We start from the raw sequence: 15742 nt of genomic DNA on the forward strand, positions 1-15742 counted from the left end.
CATGCCTACTGACCTGGGAAGCAGAAAGAGCCAAAAAGTAAAAAGCAAAGAAATTAGGAAAAGTTCAATTTGCTTCATTAACTTCCACATGTCTCCTGGAAATATGCTCGTTTTCTCAGGGTCACAATGATGAAAACCAAAAGGATTTCACTGAACAAACTTTCTCTAACTGAATATTTTACATAGACTGGTTTTGGAGATATGAAAATGATTCATTTGATGCCATGTTTCACCAGAATCTGTAGAATATGCTGGCCATGCAATGTAAAAAAAAAAAAAAATACTTGCTTGTCCCTTAGCGGACTACAAGATGGACTAGAGCTCTGCTGATCACAGCAGGTGTTATCCAATAGCAGAGAGACAAATGCAATGCCAAAAGGTCTCTCAGGATCGCAGTTCCCAGGCACCAAAGGGCAGATTCCTACCCATTGGAAAGGGAATATGTCAACCAATGTTCCACCACAGCTGAAACACAATGCAGGAGGGAATGATACCTAGTTGGATCATATGCAAGCTCCGTTACTGACCAAAGACGTCTCAAGTACTCAATGCAAGTGCTGTTTCACACACCTACAATGTACGAATCACAAAGAGGATCCCACAAACCAAAGCACAGACTGCCGTGATTAACACCACATTGACACACACAAACACATGAAGAACAAATAAACACTCCAATCACAAAGACAGAAAGCCAGAGAAGGCATTTTGTCAACTTCCACTTCCACTCCCACATGGAGGCCCCCAGTTCTCAAGAGGGAATGGACTCAGAGGGGCTCACATCCGCTAAGGGGAGCAGCCCAGTTGGAGTAGACCTATTTCCCAGCCTGTGCAAGCTGGAGCGACTTACCCCCAAATGACATGAACTGTATACCACTGCTCTGGACATGTCTCCAAGACAAGCAGCCTCGTGCTGTAGGGCAGCCACTGCATATCAGGGAGAATCCCTGCCAGTATCCTGGAGCCAAATGTACTCTGGCATGTGCTGGGAAGTATAAATGGCGACGCCCCTGATCGAGATCAATACACCATGGGCACAGACCTCCTGGCTGGCTCGCTATAATTGGTAACCAAAGACCAGGATGTGTGCCCGACGCACAGTGAGGCCAAACAGCAGCAAAACATTGGACTTTGGAGCCGAGAAATATTTGTTGTTGAGACATTCAAGGAAATGGGTGGCTTATGCTGGGTAATCCCCAACCTTGAAAGCTTTTAGCAAAGCCCTCTTAGAGGTAAGGTGATGGAGGGGTGTGGCTTTTCGTTGAAAACTTCTCCCTGTCCGATCCATTGTTCTTGAGGACAGGTCATAGTCAGGTCTCAATGATCCTATCAATCTCCAGCAAACAAATGTCACTCTCTGGGTGACAAGAAAGGGCAAGGTCCCAAGGCACAAGACTCACCCTCTGAGGTCCAGACCCACCTAAGAGAAAGGGGTCCCTGGGAGGGGTGGTGGTCCTCCTGCCATGGAGGGTTTGTCCAGGAGCAGGTCTGGGTCCTCCCACCACTGCCCACGCCTCACAGAGGAGGCAGCTCTGCCTTGGTGGCTCCCTCAGGGCCAGGTCCCAGACGCTTGCTAGCTCTCATCACTGAGGGAGCCGGGTGCACATGACCCAACAGGTCTTAATGCTCCTCAGGCCACCCAAACAGTGGTGGTCAGGTACCCCAGACTGTGAGCCATACCCTTAGGGTCACAGTGGCGGTGTGTGGTAGAGGTTCAACACTGCCTCAAGGCCTGGTCTGGGCCAATGGTCATTCATGGCCTTGGCTCTGGAGCCCTGCAGGACACACCCCCAGCCTGTTCTCTGGGCTCCCCATCACACAAGCTGGCCCAAGGCCGTGTGAGCAGAAGAATGCTGGGGAGAAGGCTGGCACTTGCCTCTTACCTCATGCTCCAGGTCTGAAGGGGCAGCACTCCACTGACTGCTGCCTAACAAAGGGCCCCCACTAAAGATGGCTGACAGACAGTGGCTTGCTTGGGGCAGGGGCCCACTACACTGCCCACCAATGGCTGAGCAGGGTGGTCACAGTGGCATTAGTGGTCTCCTGGTAACCATTGCCTGGTAACGGGGCAGTGGGTCACAGTGCACAGCAAGGGCTGCCTGGGAAGGGCTGCATTCAGCTGGCTATGGTACAATTCCCCCTTTTCTTTGGTCCTCTGCAACCCTGAGAAGAATATGTGGGTATGATTTGGATAGAGTGGTTAATCATAAACTCAGCAGCGGATCTCTGTTTTAGGGGACTTGCTTTCAACCTAGATTCCTGGTTCATCTCTTCCCAAGTCTTTCAGGGAATGGGGTGACGACCACTCTAGCTACGTGCTGCTGGAGGAAAGCAAAGCCCTACAGTGCATTCTGAGTTGGAAGCAATGCCACGTTGCAAGTCTTGATCCAAGTCTTATATAAACTTGTATAAGGAATCCAGGAGAATAAGCCTGAAAAGCAGCGTGAGGGTGGCACTCTGGGGGAGACGTTCTGGCAGGTAATCCAGACACGCAGAAGCAGAAGGGAAGAAATTGTTGTAAGTTGTTAGGAAGTTGAGGGGAAGAGCTTCCCTTAACGGGAGAACACAGATCAAAATCAGCATTATTGCGAAGCAAATCCATAAACGTTAGTAGCATATGCATCTGTTTACTCAGTTTGTCAAAACTGCATTGGTAAGAGTCTTCTTGAAGTTGAAGCACTTTGGGAAAGCCTCAGCCTAACTATCTGTTAGACACTTAAAGAGGCAAGGTTAAAGATCGCATGACAAGGGGTTGCGAAGGAAGCTTAATCAAGTGGCTCTCATGTAACCGTCAGCATGGCTGACTGATTATCCCAAGGCATACCTGCATTTCAGAAACTTTGTACCCTTTCTAGAATATCGACAGGTGTGCCATGTATCCATCCTGTGTAATTGGAGAAGCTTCTCCCCCATTTCACAATGTTTTCTCTGTAATTTCCATACCAGATATACGACTGAAATAGTCCTCCTTGAGTTGCCTTAAGGGCCCCGCAACTAATCCAAAGTTAACAAAATATTTCAAAACACCTGGTCCAATAAGCTCATCAGTCCTTTGAAGAGAATTCTTCTTTCTTCTCCAAAGTGAGAAGAGATCTTAAAAGCAAATCGAGATCCCTTAAAGGCAGGACAGTTCACATACCATGGTATTGAAAGCAGCATTGCAAGTAAACGTGTTCTCTTGGCAGAGGGGAACCCAATCCAGCCTTGAAAAAAACGCATTTTTAATAACAGTATCCATTTCCCGAAGTGGAGTTTCGTTTCAGCCCAATGATGCATCAAATGTTGGTTTTTGGCTCAACACATTTATCCCACCTTCCTACTCTATCCTGAAATGTGTTCCTTTTCATGAGTTTCTTAGCTTTAATTACATATTTCGATTACAATCCTCAAGTCCTTAACACCTTCACTTAGTGAAAACCAAGATGCAAGCAATTGTCAGCTGGATGCCATACCAGCATTTCTGATTGCAAACGGATGCTTTTGAGACCTTCTGCTAAGTAGGCAAAGGTAGGGAATCTTAGATGTGCCCAGCATCCAATGTTCCAATCCTCTATCCTCTTTGAAATGACCTGGAGAGTCAAGGAATGCTTGCCACTTACCTTGGTGAAGTTTCATGCTACCCAAATCTAGAGAGGCCATTTAGAAAGACTTCAAGTGTCATCATTTCAACTTATGGTCCTTGCTGTCAAATTGGCAACAGATATAAGGTCTTTTTGGATCTCTAAGAAACCTAGGGACTGCAGAAGGTTTATACTTCAGAATGCAAGAAGCTTAAGGCAGCTTCCATACCAGATATCAGTTCAGTACTAGCTATTTGCCAGATCATCAGGACCTGAAATCCATGGAGGCCAATTCTCTCCAGAGGAGGAAGTATTGAATAGGTAAGTGCTTCCCTTTCAGTGAAGTGGAGCTCATTTACACATCAACTCGGCAGTTGATGTCAATTGCCTTATCCCTAAAAGTGGCCCAAATCTGGAGAATGCACCTGAAAGGGGTGCGTTGGGGAAGCACATTTGAGTTTCCCAGAGCCACAACACTTTCACACAAAACAAACGCAAAAGTACATGCACAAAAGAAACTCTCAGTCCTGAGGACCAAAGCAAAGGGTGAGGATGAACAACATCCTCAATGTTTTCGAACTACGTTCCCTCATTTTAACAACAAAACGACAAACAGCATGCAAATTGAAAGATAGGGAATCAGGACCACAGTTGTCATGCCTACTGACCTGGGAAGCAGAAAGAGCCAAAAAGTAAAAAGCAAAGAAATTAGGAAAAGTTCAATTTGCTTCATTAACTTCCACATGTCTCCTGGAAATATGCTCGTTTTCTCAGGGTCACAATGATGAAAACCAAAAGGATTTCACTGAACAAACTTTCTCTAACTGAATATTTTACATAGACTGGTTTTGGAGATATGAAAATGATTCATTTGATGCCATGTTTCACCAGAATCTGTAGAATATGCTGGCCATGCAATGTAAAAAAAAAAAAAAATACTTGCTTGTCCCTTAGCGGACTACAAGATGGACTAGAGCTCTGCTGATCACAGCAGGTGTTATCCAATAGCAGAGAGACAAATGCAATGCCAAAAGGTCTCTCAGGATCGCAGTTCCCAGGCACCAAAGGGCAGATTCCTACCCATTGGAAAGGGAATATGTCAACCAATGTTCCACCACAGCTGAAACACAATGCAGGAGGGAATGATACCTAGTTGGATCATATGCAAGCTCCGTTACTGACCAAAGACGTCTCAAGTACTCAATGCAAGTGCTGTTTCACACACCTACAATGTACGAATCACAAAGAGGATCCCACAAACCAAAGCACAGACTGCCGTGATTAACACCACATTGACACACACAAACACATGAAGAACAAATAAACACTCCAATCACAAAGACAGAAAGCCAGAGAAGGCATTTTGTCAACTTCCACTTCCACTCCCACATGGAGGCCCCCAGTTCTCAAGAGGGAATGGACTCAGAGGGGCTCACATCCGCTAAGGGGAGCAGCCCAGTTGGAGTAGACCTATTTCCCAGCCTGTGCAAGCTGGAGCGACTTACCCCCAAATGACATGAACTGTATACCACTGCTCTGGACATGTCTCCAAGACAAGCAGCCTCGTGCTGTAGGGCAGCCACTGCATATCAGGGAGAATCCCTGCCAGTATCCTGGAGCCAAATGTACTCTGGCATGTGCTGGGAAGTATAAATGGCGACGCCCCTGATCGAGATCAATACACCATGGGCACAGACCTCCTGGCTGGCTCGCTATAATTGGTAACCAAAGACCAGGATGTGTGCCCGACGCACAGTGAGGCCAAACAGCAGCAAAACATTGGACTTTGGAGCCGAGAAATATTTGTTGTTGAGACATTCAAGGAAATGGGTGGCTTATGCTGGGTAATCCCCAACCTTGAAAGCTTTTAGCAAAGCCCTCTTAGAGGTAAGGTGATGGAGGGGTGTGGCTTTTCGTTGAAAACTTCTCCCTGTCCGATCCATTGTTCTTGAGGACAGGTCATAGTCAGGTCTCAATGATCCTATCAATCTCCAGCAAACAAATGTCACTCTCTGGGTGACAAGAAAGGGCAAGGTCCCAAGGCACAAGACTCACCCTCTGAGGTCCAGACCCACCTAAGAGAAAGGGGTCCCTGGGAGGGGTGGTGGTCCTCCTGCCATGGAGGGTTTGTCCAGGAGCAGGTCTGGGTCCTCCCACCACTGCCCACGCCTCACAGAGGAGGCAGCTCTGCCTTGGTGGCTCCCTCAGGGCCAGGTCCCAGACGCTTGCTAGCTCTCATCACTGAGGGAGCCGGGTGCACATGACCCAACAGGTCTTAATGCTCCTCAGGCCACCCAAACAGTGGTGGTCAGGTACCCCAGACTGTGAGCCATACCCTTAGGGTCACAGTGGCGGTGTGTGGTAGAGGTTCAACACTGCCTCAAGGCCTGGTCTGGGCCAATGGTCATTCATGGCCTTGGCTCTGGAGCCCTGCAGGACACACCCCCAGCCTGTTCTCTGGGCTCCCCATCACACAAGCTGGCCCAAGGCCGTGTGAGCAGAAGAATGCTGGGGAGAAGGCTGGCACTTGCCTCTTACCTCATGCTCCAGGTCTGAAGGGGCAGCACTCCACTGACTGCTGCCTAACAAAGGGCCCCCACTAAAGATGGCTGACAGACAGTGGCTTGCTTGGGGCAGGGGCCCACTACACTGCCCACCAATGGCTGAGCAGGGTGGTCACAGTGGCATTAGTGGTCTCCTGGTAACCATTGCCTGGTAACGGGGCAGTGGGTCACAGTGCACAGCAAGGGCTGCCTGGGAAGGGCTGCATTCAGCTGGCTATGGTACAATTCCCCCTTTTCTTTGGTCCTCTGCAACCCTGAGAAGAATATGTGGGTATGATTTGGATAGAGTGGTTAATCATAAACTCAGCAGCGGATCTCTGTTTTAGGGGACTTGCTTTCAACCTAGATTCCTGGTTCATCTTTTCCCAAGTCTTTCAGGGAATGGGGTGACGACCACTCTAGCTACGTGCTGCTGGAGGAAAGCAAAGCCCTACAGTGCATTCTGAGTTGGAAGCAATGCCACGTTGCAAGTCTTGATCCAAGTCTTATATAAACTTGTATAAGGAATCCAGGAGAATAAGCCTGAAAAGCAGCGTGAGGGTGGCACTCTGGGGGAGACGTTCTGGCAGGTAATCCAGACACGCAGAAGCAGAAGGGAAGAAATTGTTGTAAGTTGTTAGGAAGTTGAGGGGAAGAGCTTCCCTTAACGGGAGAACACAGATCAAAATCAGCATTATTGCGAAGCAAATCCATAAACGTTAGTAGCATATGCATCTGTTTACTCAGTTTGTCAAAACTGCATTGGTAAGAGTCTTCTTGAAGTTGAAGCACTTTGGGAAAGCCTCAGCCTAACTATCTGTTAGACACTTAAAGAGGCAAGGTTAAAGATCGCATGACAAGGGGTTGCGAAGGAAGCTTAATCAAGTGGCTCTCATGTAACCGTCAGCATGGCTGACTGATTATCCCAAGGCATACCTGCATTTCAGAAACTTTGTACCCTTTCTAGAATATCGACAGGTGTGCCATGTATCCATCCTGTGTAATTGGAGAAGCTTCTCCCCCATTTCACAATGTTTTCTCTGTAATTTCCATACCAGATATACGACTGAAATAGTCCTCCTTGAGTTGCCTTAAGGGCCCCGCAACTAATCCAAAGTTAACAAAATATTTCAAAACACCTGGTCCAATAAGCTCATCAGTCCTTTGAAGAGAATTCTTCTTTCTTCTCCAAAGTGAGAAGAGATCTTAAAAGCAAATCGAGATCCCTTAAAGGCAGGACAGTTCACATACCATGGTATTGAAAGCAGCATTGCAAGTAAACGTGTTCTCTTGGCAGAGGGGAACCCAATCCAGCCTTGAAAAAAACGCATTTTTAATAACAGTATCCATTTCCCGAAGTGGAGTTTCGTTTCAGCCCAATGATGCATCAAATGTTGGTTTTTGGCTCAACACATTTATCCCACCTTCCTACTCTATCCTGAAATGTGTTCCTTTTCATGAGTTTCTTAGCTTTAATTACATATTTCGATTACAATCCTCAAGTCCTTAACACCTTCACTTAGTGAAAACCAAGATGCAAGCAATTGTCAGCTGGATGCCATACCAGCATTTCTGATTGCAAACGGATGCTTTTGAGACCTTCTGCTAAGTAGGCAAAGGTAGGGAATCTTAGATGTGCCCAGCATCCAATGTTCCAATCCTCTATCCTCTTTGAAATGACCTGGAGAGTCAAGGAATGCTTGCCACTTACCTTGGTGAAGTTTCATGCTACCCAAATCTAGAGAGGCCATTTAGAAAGACTTCAAGTGTCATCATTTCAACTTATGGTCCTTGCTGTCAAATTGGCAACAGATATAAGGTCTTTTTGGATCTCTAAGAAACCTAGGGACTGCAGAAGGTTTATACTTCAGAATGCAAGAAGCTTAAGGCAGCTTCCATACCAGATATCAGTTCAGTACTAGCTATTTGCCAGATCATCAGGACCTGAAATCCATGGAGGCCAATTCTCTCCAGAGGAGGAAGTATTGAATAGGTAAGTGCTTCCCTTTCAGTGAAGTGGAGCTCATTTACACATCAACTCGGCAGTTGATGTCAATTGCCTTATCCCTAAAAGTGGCCCAAATCTGGAGAATGCACCTGAAAGGGGTGCGTTGGGGAAGCACATTTGAGTTTCCCAGAGCCACAACACTTTCACACAAAACAAACGCAAAAGTACATGCACAAAAGAAACTCTCAGTCCTGAGGACCAAAGCAAAGGGTGAGGATGAACAACATCCTCAATGTTTTCGAGCTACGTTCCCTCATTTTAACAACAAAACGACAAACAGCATGCAAATTGAAAGATAGGGAATCAGGACCACAGTTGTCATGCCTACTGACCTGGGAAGCAGAAAGAGCCAAAAAGTAAAAAGCAAAGAAATTAGGAAAAGTTCAATTTGCTTCATTAACTTCCACATGTCTCCTGGAAATATGCTCGTTTTCTCAGGGTCACAATGATGAAAACCAAAAGGATTTCACTGAACAAACTTTCTCTAACTGAATATTTTACATAGACTGGTTTTGGAGATATGAAAATGATTCATTTGATGCCATGTTTCACCAGAATCTGTAGAATATGCTGGCCATGCAATGTAAAAAAAAAAAAAATACTTGCTTGTCCCTTAGCGGACTACAAGATGGACTAGAGCTCTGCTGATCACAGCAGGTGTTATCCAATAGCAGAGAGACAAATGCAATGCCAAAAGGTCTCTCAGGATCGCAGTTCCCAGGCACCAAAGGGCAGATTCCTACCCATTGGAAAGGGAATATGTCAACCAATGTTCCACCACAGCTGAAACACAATGCAGGAGGGAATGATACCTAGTTGGATCATATGCAAGCTCCGTTACTGACCAAAGACGTCTCAAGTACTCAATGCAAGTGCTGTTTCACACACCTACAATGTACGAATCACAAAGAGGATCCCACAAACCAAAGCACAGACTGCCGTGATTAACACCACATTGACACACACAAACACATGAAGAACAAATAAACACTCCAATCACAAAGACAGAAAGCCAGAGAAGGCATTTTGTCAACTTCCACTTCCACTCCCACATGGAGGCCCCCAGTTCTCAAGAGGGAATGGACTCAGAGGGGCTCACATCCGCTAAGGGGAGCAGCCCAGTTGGAGTAGACCTATTTCCCAGCCTGTGCAAGCTGGAGCGACTTACCCCCAAATGACATGAACTGTATACCACTGCTCTGGACATGTCTCCAAGACAAGCAGCCTCGTGCTGTAGGGCAGCCACTGCATATCAGGGAGAATCCCTGCCAGTATCCTGGAGCCAAATGTACTCTGGCATGTGCTGGGAAGTATAAATGGCGACGCCCCTGATCGAGATCAATACACCATGGGCACAGACCTCCTGGCTGGCTCGCTATAATTGGTAACCAAAGACCAGGATGTGTGCCCGACGCACAGTGAGGCCAAACAGCAGCAAAACATTGGACTTTGGAGCCGAGAAATATTTGTTGTTGAGACATTCAAGGAAATGGGTGGCTTATGCTGGGTAATCCCCAACCTTGAAAGCTTTTAGCAAAGCCCTCTTAGAGGTAAGGTGATGGAGGGGTGTGGCTTTTCGTTGAAAACTTCTCCCTGTCCGATCCATTGTTCTTGAGGACAGGTCATAGTCAGGTCTCAATGATCCTATCAATCTCCAGCAAACAAATGTCACTCTCTGGGTGACAAGAAAGGGCAAGGTCCCAAGGCACAAGACTCACCCTCTGAGGTCCAGACCCACCTAAGAGAAAGGGGTCCCTGGGAGGGGTGGTGGTCCTCCTGCCATGGAGGGTTTGTCCAGGAGCAGGTCTGGGTCCTCCCACCACTGCCCACGCCTCACAGAGGAGGCAGCTCTGCCTTGGTGGCTCCCTCAGGGCCAGGTCCCAGACGCTTGCTAGCTCTCATCACTGAGGGAGCCGGGTGCACATGACCCAACAGGTCTTAATGCTCCTCAGGCCACCCAAACAGTGGTGGTCAGGTACCCCAGACTGTGAGCCATACCCTTAGGGTCACAGTGGCGGTGTGTGGTAGAGGTTCAACACTGCCTCAAGGCCTGGTCTGGGCCAATGGTCATTCATGGCCTTGGCTCTGGAGCCCTGCAGGACACACCCCCAGCCTGTTCTCTGGGCTCCCCATCACACAAGCTGGCCCAAGGCCGTGTGAGCAGAAGAATGCTGGGGAGAAGGCTGGCACTTGCCTCTTACCTCATGCTCCAGGTCTGAAGGGGCAGCACTCCACTGACTGCTGCCTAACAAAGGGCCCCCACTAAAGATGGCTGACAGACAGTGGCTTGCTTGGGGCAGGGGCCCACTACACTGCCCACCAATGGCTGAGCAGGGTGGTCACAGTGGCATTAGTGGTCTCCTGGTAACCATTGCCTGGTAACGGGGCAGTGGGTCACAGTGCACAGCAAGGGCTGCCTGGGAAGGGCTGCATTCAGCTGGCTATGGTACAATTCCCCCTTTTCTTTGGTCCTCTGCAACCCTGAGAAGAATATGTGGGTATGATTTGGATAGAGTGGTTAATCATAAACTCAGCAGCGGATCTCTGTTTTAGGGGACTTGCTTTCAACCTAGATTCCTGGTTCATCTTTTCCCAAGTCTTTCAGGGAATGGGGTGACGACCACTCTAGCTACGTGCTGCTGGAGGAAAGCAAAGCCCTACAGTGCATTCTGAGTTGGAAGCAATGCCACGTTGCAAGTCTTGATCCAAGTCTTATATAAACTTGTATAAGGAATCCAGGAGAATAAGCCTGAAAAGCAGCGTGAGGGTGGCACTCTGGGGGAGACGTTCTGGCAGGTAATCCAGACACGCAGAAGCAGAAGGGAAGAAATTGTTGTAAGTTGTTAGGAAGTTGAGGGGAAGAGCTTCCCTTAACGGGAGAACACAGATCAAAATCAGCATTATTGCGAAGCAAATCCATAAACGTTAGTAGCATATGCATCTGTTTACTCAGTTTGTCAAAACTGCATTGGTAAGAGTCTTCTTGAAGTTGAAGCACTTTGGGAAAGCCTCAGCCTAACTATCTGTTAGACACTTAAAGAGGCAAGGTTAAAGATCGCATGACAAGGGGTTGCGAAGGAAGCTTAATCAAGTGGCTCTCATGTAACCGTCAGCATGGCTGACTGATTATCCCAAGGCATACCTGCATTTCAGAAACTTTGTACCCTTTCTAGAATATCGACAGGTGTGCCATGTATCCATCCTGTGTAATTGGAGAAGCTTCTCCCCCATTTCACAATGTTTTCTCTGTAATTTCCATACCAGATATACGACTGAAATAGTCCTCCTTGAGTTGCCTTAAGGGCCCCGCAACTAATCCAAAGTTAACAAAATATTTCAAAACACCTGGTCCAATAAGCTCATCAGTCCTTTGAAGAGAATTCTTCTTTCTTCTCCAAAGTGAGAAGAGATCTTAAAAGCAAATCGAGATCCCTTAAAGGCAGGACAGTTCACATACCATGGTATTGAAAGCAGCATTGCAAGTAAACGTGTTCTCTTGGCAGAGGGGAACCCAATCCAGCCTTGAAAAAAACGCATTTTTAATAACAGTATCCATTTCCCGAAGTGGAGTTTCGTTTCAGCCCAATGATGCATCAAATGTTGGTTTTTGGCTCAACACATTTATCCCACCTTCCTACTCTATCCTGAAATGTGTTCCTTTTCATGAGTTTCTTAGCTTTAATTACATATTTCGATTACAATCCTCAAGTCCTTAACACCTTCACTTAGTGAAAACCAAGATGCAAGCAATTGTCAGCTGGATGCCATACCAGCATTTCTGATTGCAAACGGATGCTTTTGAGACCTTCTGCTAAGTAGGCAAAGGTAGGGAATCTTAGATGTGCCCAGCATCCAATGTTCCAATCCTCTATCCTCTTTGAAATGACCTGGAGAGTCAAGGAATGCTTGCCACTTACCTTGGTGAAGTTTCATGCTACCCAAATCTAGAGAGGCCATTTAGAAAGACTTCAAGTGTCATCATTTCAACTTATGGTCCTTGCTGTCAAATTGGCAACAGATATAAGGTCTTTTTGGATCTCTAAGAAACCTAGGGACTGCAGAAGGTTTATACTTCAGAATGCAAGAAGCTTAAGGCAGCTTCCATACCAGATATCAGTTCAGTACTAGCTATTTGCCAGATCATCAGGACCTGAAATCCATGGAGGCCAATTCTCTCCAGAGGAGGAAGTATTGAATAGGTAAGTGCTTCCCTTTCAGTGAAGTGGAGCTCATTTACACATCAACTCGGCAGTTGATGTCAATTGCCTTATCCCTAAAAGTGGCCCAAATCTGGAGAATGCACCTGAAAGGGGTGCGTTGGGGAAGCACATTTGAGTTTCCCAGAGCCACAACACTTTCACACAAAACAAACGCAAAAGTACATGCACAAAAGAAACTCTCAGTCCTGAGGACCAAAGCAAAGGGTGAGGATGAACAACATCCTCAATGTTTTCGAGCTACGTTCCCTCATTTTAACAACAAAACGACAAACAGCATGCAAATTGAAAGATAGGGAATCAGGACCACAGTTGTCATGCCTACTGACCTGGGAAGCAGAAAGAGCCAAAAAGTAAAAAGCAAAGAAATTAGGAAAAGTTCAATTTGCTTCATTAACTTCCACATGTCTCCTGGAAATATGCTCGTTTTCTCAGGGTCACAATGATGAAAACCAAAAGGATTTCACTGAACAAACTTTCTCTAACTGAATATTTTACATAGACTGGTTTTGGAGATATGAAAATGATTCATTTGATGCCATGTTTCACCAGAATCTGTAGAATATGCTGGCCATGCAATGTAAAAAAAAAAAAAATACTTGCTTGTCCCTTAGCGGACTACAAGATGGACTAGAGCTCTGCTGATCACAGCAGGTGTTATCCAATAGCAGAGAGACAAATGCAATGCCAAAAGGTCTCTCAGGATCGCAGTTCCCAGGCACCAAAGGGCAGATTCCTACCCATTGGAAAGGGAATATGTCAACCAATGTTCCACCACAGCTGAAACACAATGCAGGAGGGAATGATACCTAGTTGGATCATATGCAAGCTCCGTTACTGACCAAAGACGTCTCAAGTACTCAATGCAAGTGCTGTTTCACACACCTACAATGTACGAATCACAAAGAGGATCCCACAAACCAAAGCACAGACTGCCGTGATTAACACCACATTGACACACACAAACACATGAAGAACAAATAAACACTCCAATCACAAAGACAGAAAGCCAGAGAAGGCATTTTGTCAACTTCCACTTCCACTCCCACATGGAGGCCCCCAGTTCTCAAGAGGGAATGGACTCAGAGGGGCTCACATCCGCTAAGGGGAGCAGCCCAGTTGGAGTAGACCTATTTCCCAGCCTGTGCAAGCTGGAGCGACTTACCCCCAAATGACATGAACTGTATACCACTGCTCTGGACATGTCTCCAAGACAAGCAGCCTCGTGCTGTAGGGCAGCCACTGCATATCAGGGAGAATCCCTGCCAGTATCCTGGAGCCAAATGTACTCTGGCATGTGCTGGGAAGTATAAATGGCGACGCCCCTGATCGAGATCAATACACCATGGGCACAGACCTCCTGGCTGGCTCGCTATAATTGGTAACCAAAGACCAGGATGTGTGCCCGACGCACAGTGAGGCCAAACAGCAGCAAAACATTGGACTTTGGAGCCGAGAAATATTTGTTGTTGAGACATTCAAGGAAATGGGTGGCTTATGCTGGGTAATCCCCAACCTTGAAAGCTTTTAGCAAAGCCCTCTTAGAGGTAAGGTGATGGAGGGGTGTGGCTTTTCGTTGAAAACTTCTCCCTGTCCGATCCATTGTTCTTGAGGACAGGTCATAGTCAGGTCTCAATGATCCTATCAATCTCCAGCAAACAAATGTCACTCTCTGGGTGACAAGAAAGGGCAAGGTCCCAAGGCACAAGACTCACCCTCTGAGGTCCAGACCCACCTAAGAGAAAGGGGTCCCTGGGAGGGGTGGTGGTCCTCCTGCCATGGAGGGTTTGTCCAGGAGCAGGTCTGGGTCCTCCCACCACTGCCCACGCCTCACAGAGGAGGCAGCTCTGCCTTGGTGGCTCCCTCAGGGCCAGGTCCCAGACGCTTGCTAGCTCTCATCACTGAGGGAGCCGGGTGCACATGACCCAACAGGTCTTAATGCTCCTCAGGCCACCCAAACAGTGGTGGTCAGGTACCCCAGACTGTGAGCCATACCCTTAGGGTCACAGTGGCGGTGTGTGGTAGAGGTTCAACACTGCCTCAAGGCCTGGTCTGGGCCAATGGTCATTCATGGCCTTGGCTCTGGAGCCCTGCAGGACACACCCCCAGCCTGTTCTCTGGGCTCCCCATCACACAAGCTGGCCCAAGGCCGTGTGAGCAGAAGAATGCTGGGGAGAAGGCTGGCACTTGCCTCTTACCTCATGCTCCAGGTCTGAAGGGGCAGCACTCCACTGACTGCTGCCTAACAAAGGGCCCCCACTAAAGATGGCTGACAGACAGTGGCTTGCTTGGGGCAGGGGCCCACTACACTGCCCACCAATGGCTGAGCAGGGTGGTCACAGTGGCATTAGTGGTCTCCTGGTAACCATTGCCTGGTAACGGGGCAGTGGGTCACAGTGCACAGCAAGGGCTGCCTGGGAAGGGCTGCATTCAGCTGGCTATGGTACAATTCCCCCTTTTCTTTGGTCCTCTGCAACCCTGAGGAGAATATGTGGGTATGATTTGGATAGAGTGGTTAATCATAAACTCAGCAGCGGATCTCTGTTTTAGGGGACTTGCTTTCAACCTAGATTCCTGGTTCATCTTTTCCCAAGTCTTTCAGGGAATGGGGTGACGACCACTCTAGCTACGTGCTGCTGGAGGAAAGCAAAGCCCTACAGTGCATTCTGAGTTGGAAGCAATGCCACGTTGCAAGTCTTGATCCAAGTCTTATATAAACTTGTATAAGGAATCCAGGAGAATAAGCCTGAAAAGCAGCGTGAGGGTGGCACTCTGGGGGAGACGTTCTGGCAGGTAATCCAGACACGCAGAAGCAGAAGGGAAGAAATTGTTGTAAGTTGTTAGGAAGTTGAGGGGAAGAGCTTCCCTTAACGGGAGAACACAGATCAAAATCAGCATTATTGCGAAGCAAATCCATAAACGTTAGTAGCATATGCATCTGTTTACTCAGTTTGTCAAAACTGCATTGGTAAGAGTCTTCTTGAAGTTGAAGCACTTTGGGAAAGCCTCAGCCTAACTATCTGTTAGACACTTAAAGAGGCAAGGTTAAAGATCGCATGACAAGGGGTTGCGAAGGAAGCTTAATCAAGTGGCTCTCATGTAACCGTCAGCATGGCTGACCGATTATCCCAAGGCATACCTGCATTTCAGAAACTTTGTACCCTTTCTAGAATATCGACAGGTGTGCCATGTATCCATCCTGTGTAATTGGAGAAGCTTCTCCCCCATTTCACAATGTTTTCTCTGTAATTTCCATACCAGATATACGACTGAAATAGTCCTCCTTGAGTTGCCTTAAGGGCCCCGCAACTAATCCAAAGTTAACAAAATATTTCAAAACACCTGGTCCAATAAGCTCATCAGTCCTTTGAAGAGAATTCTTCTTTCTTCTCCAAAGTGAGAAGAGATCTTAAA

This window comes from Hippopotamus amphibius, chromosome 10, assembly GCF_030028045.1.
Source record: "Hippopotamus amphibius kiboko isolate mHipAmp2 chromosome 10, mHipAmp2.hap2, whole genome shotgun sequence".
NCBI classification, from domain to species: domain Eukaryota; kingdom Metazoa; phylum Chordata; class Mammalia; order Artiodactyla; family Hippopotamidae; genus Hippopotamus; species Hippopotamus amphibius.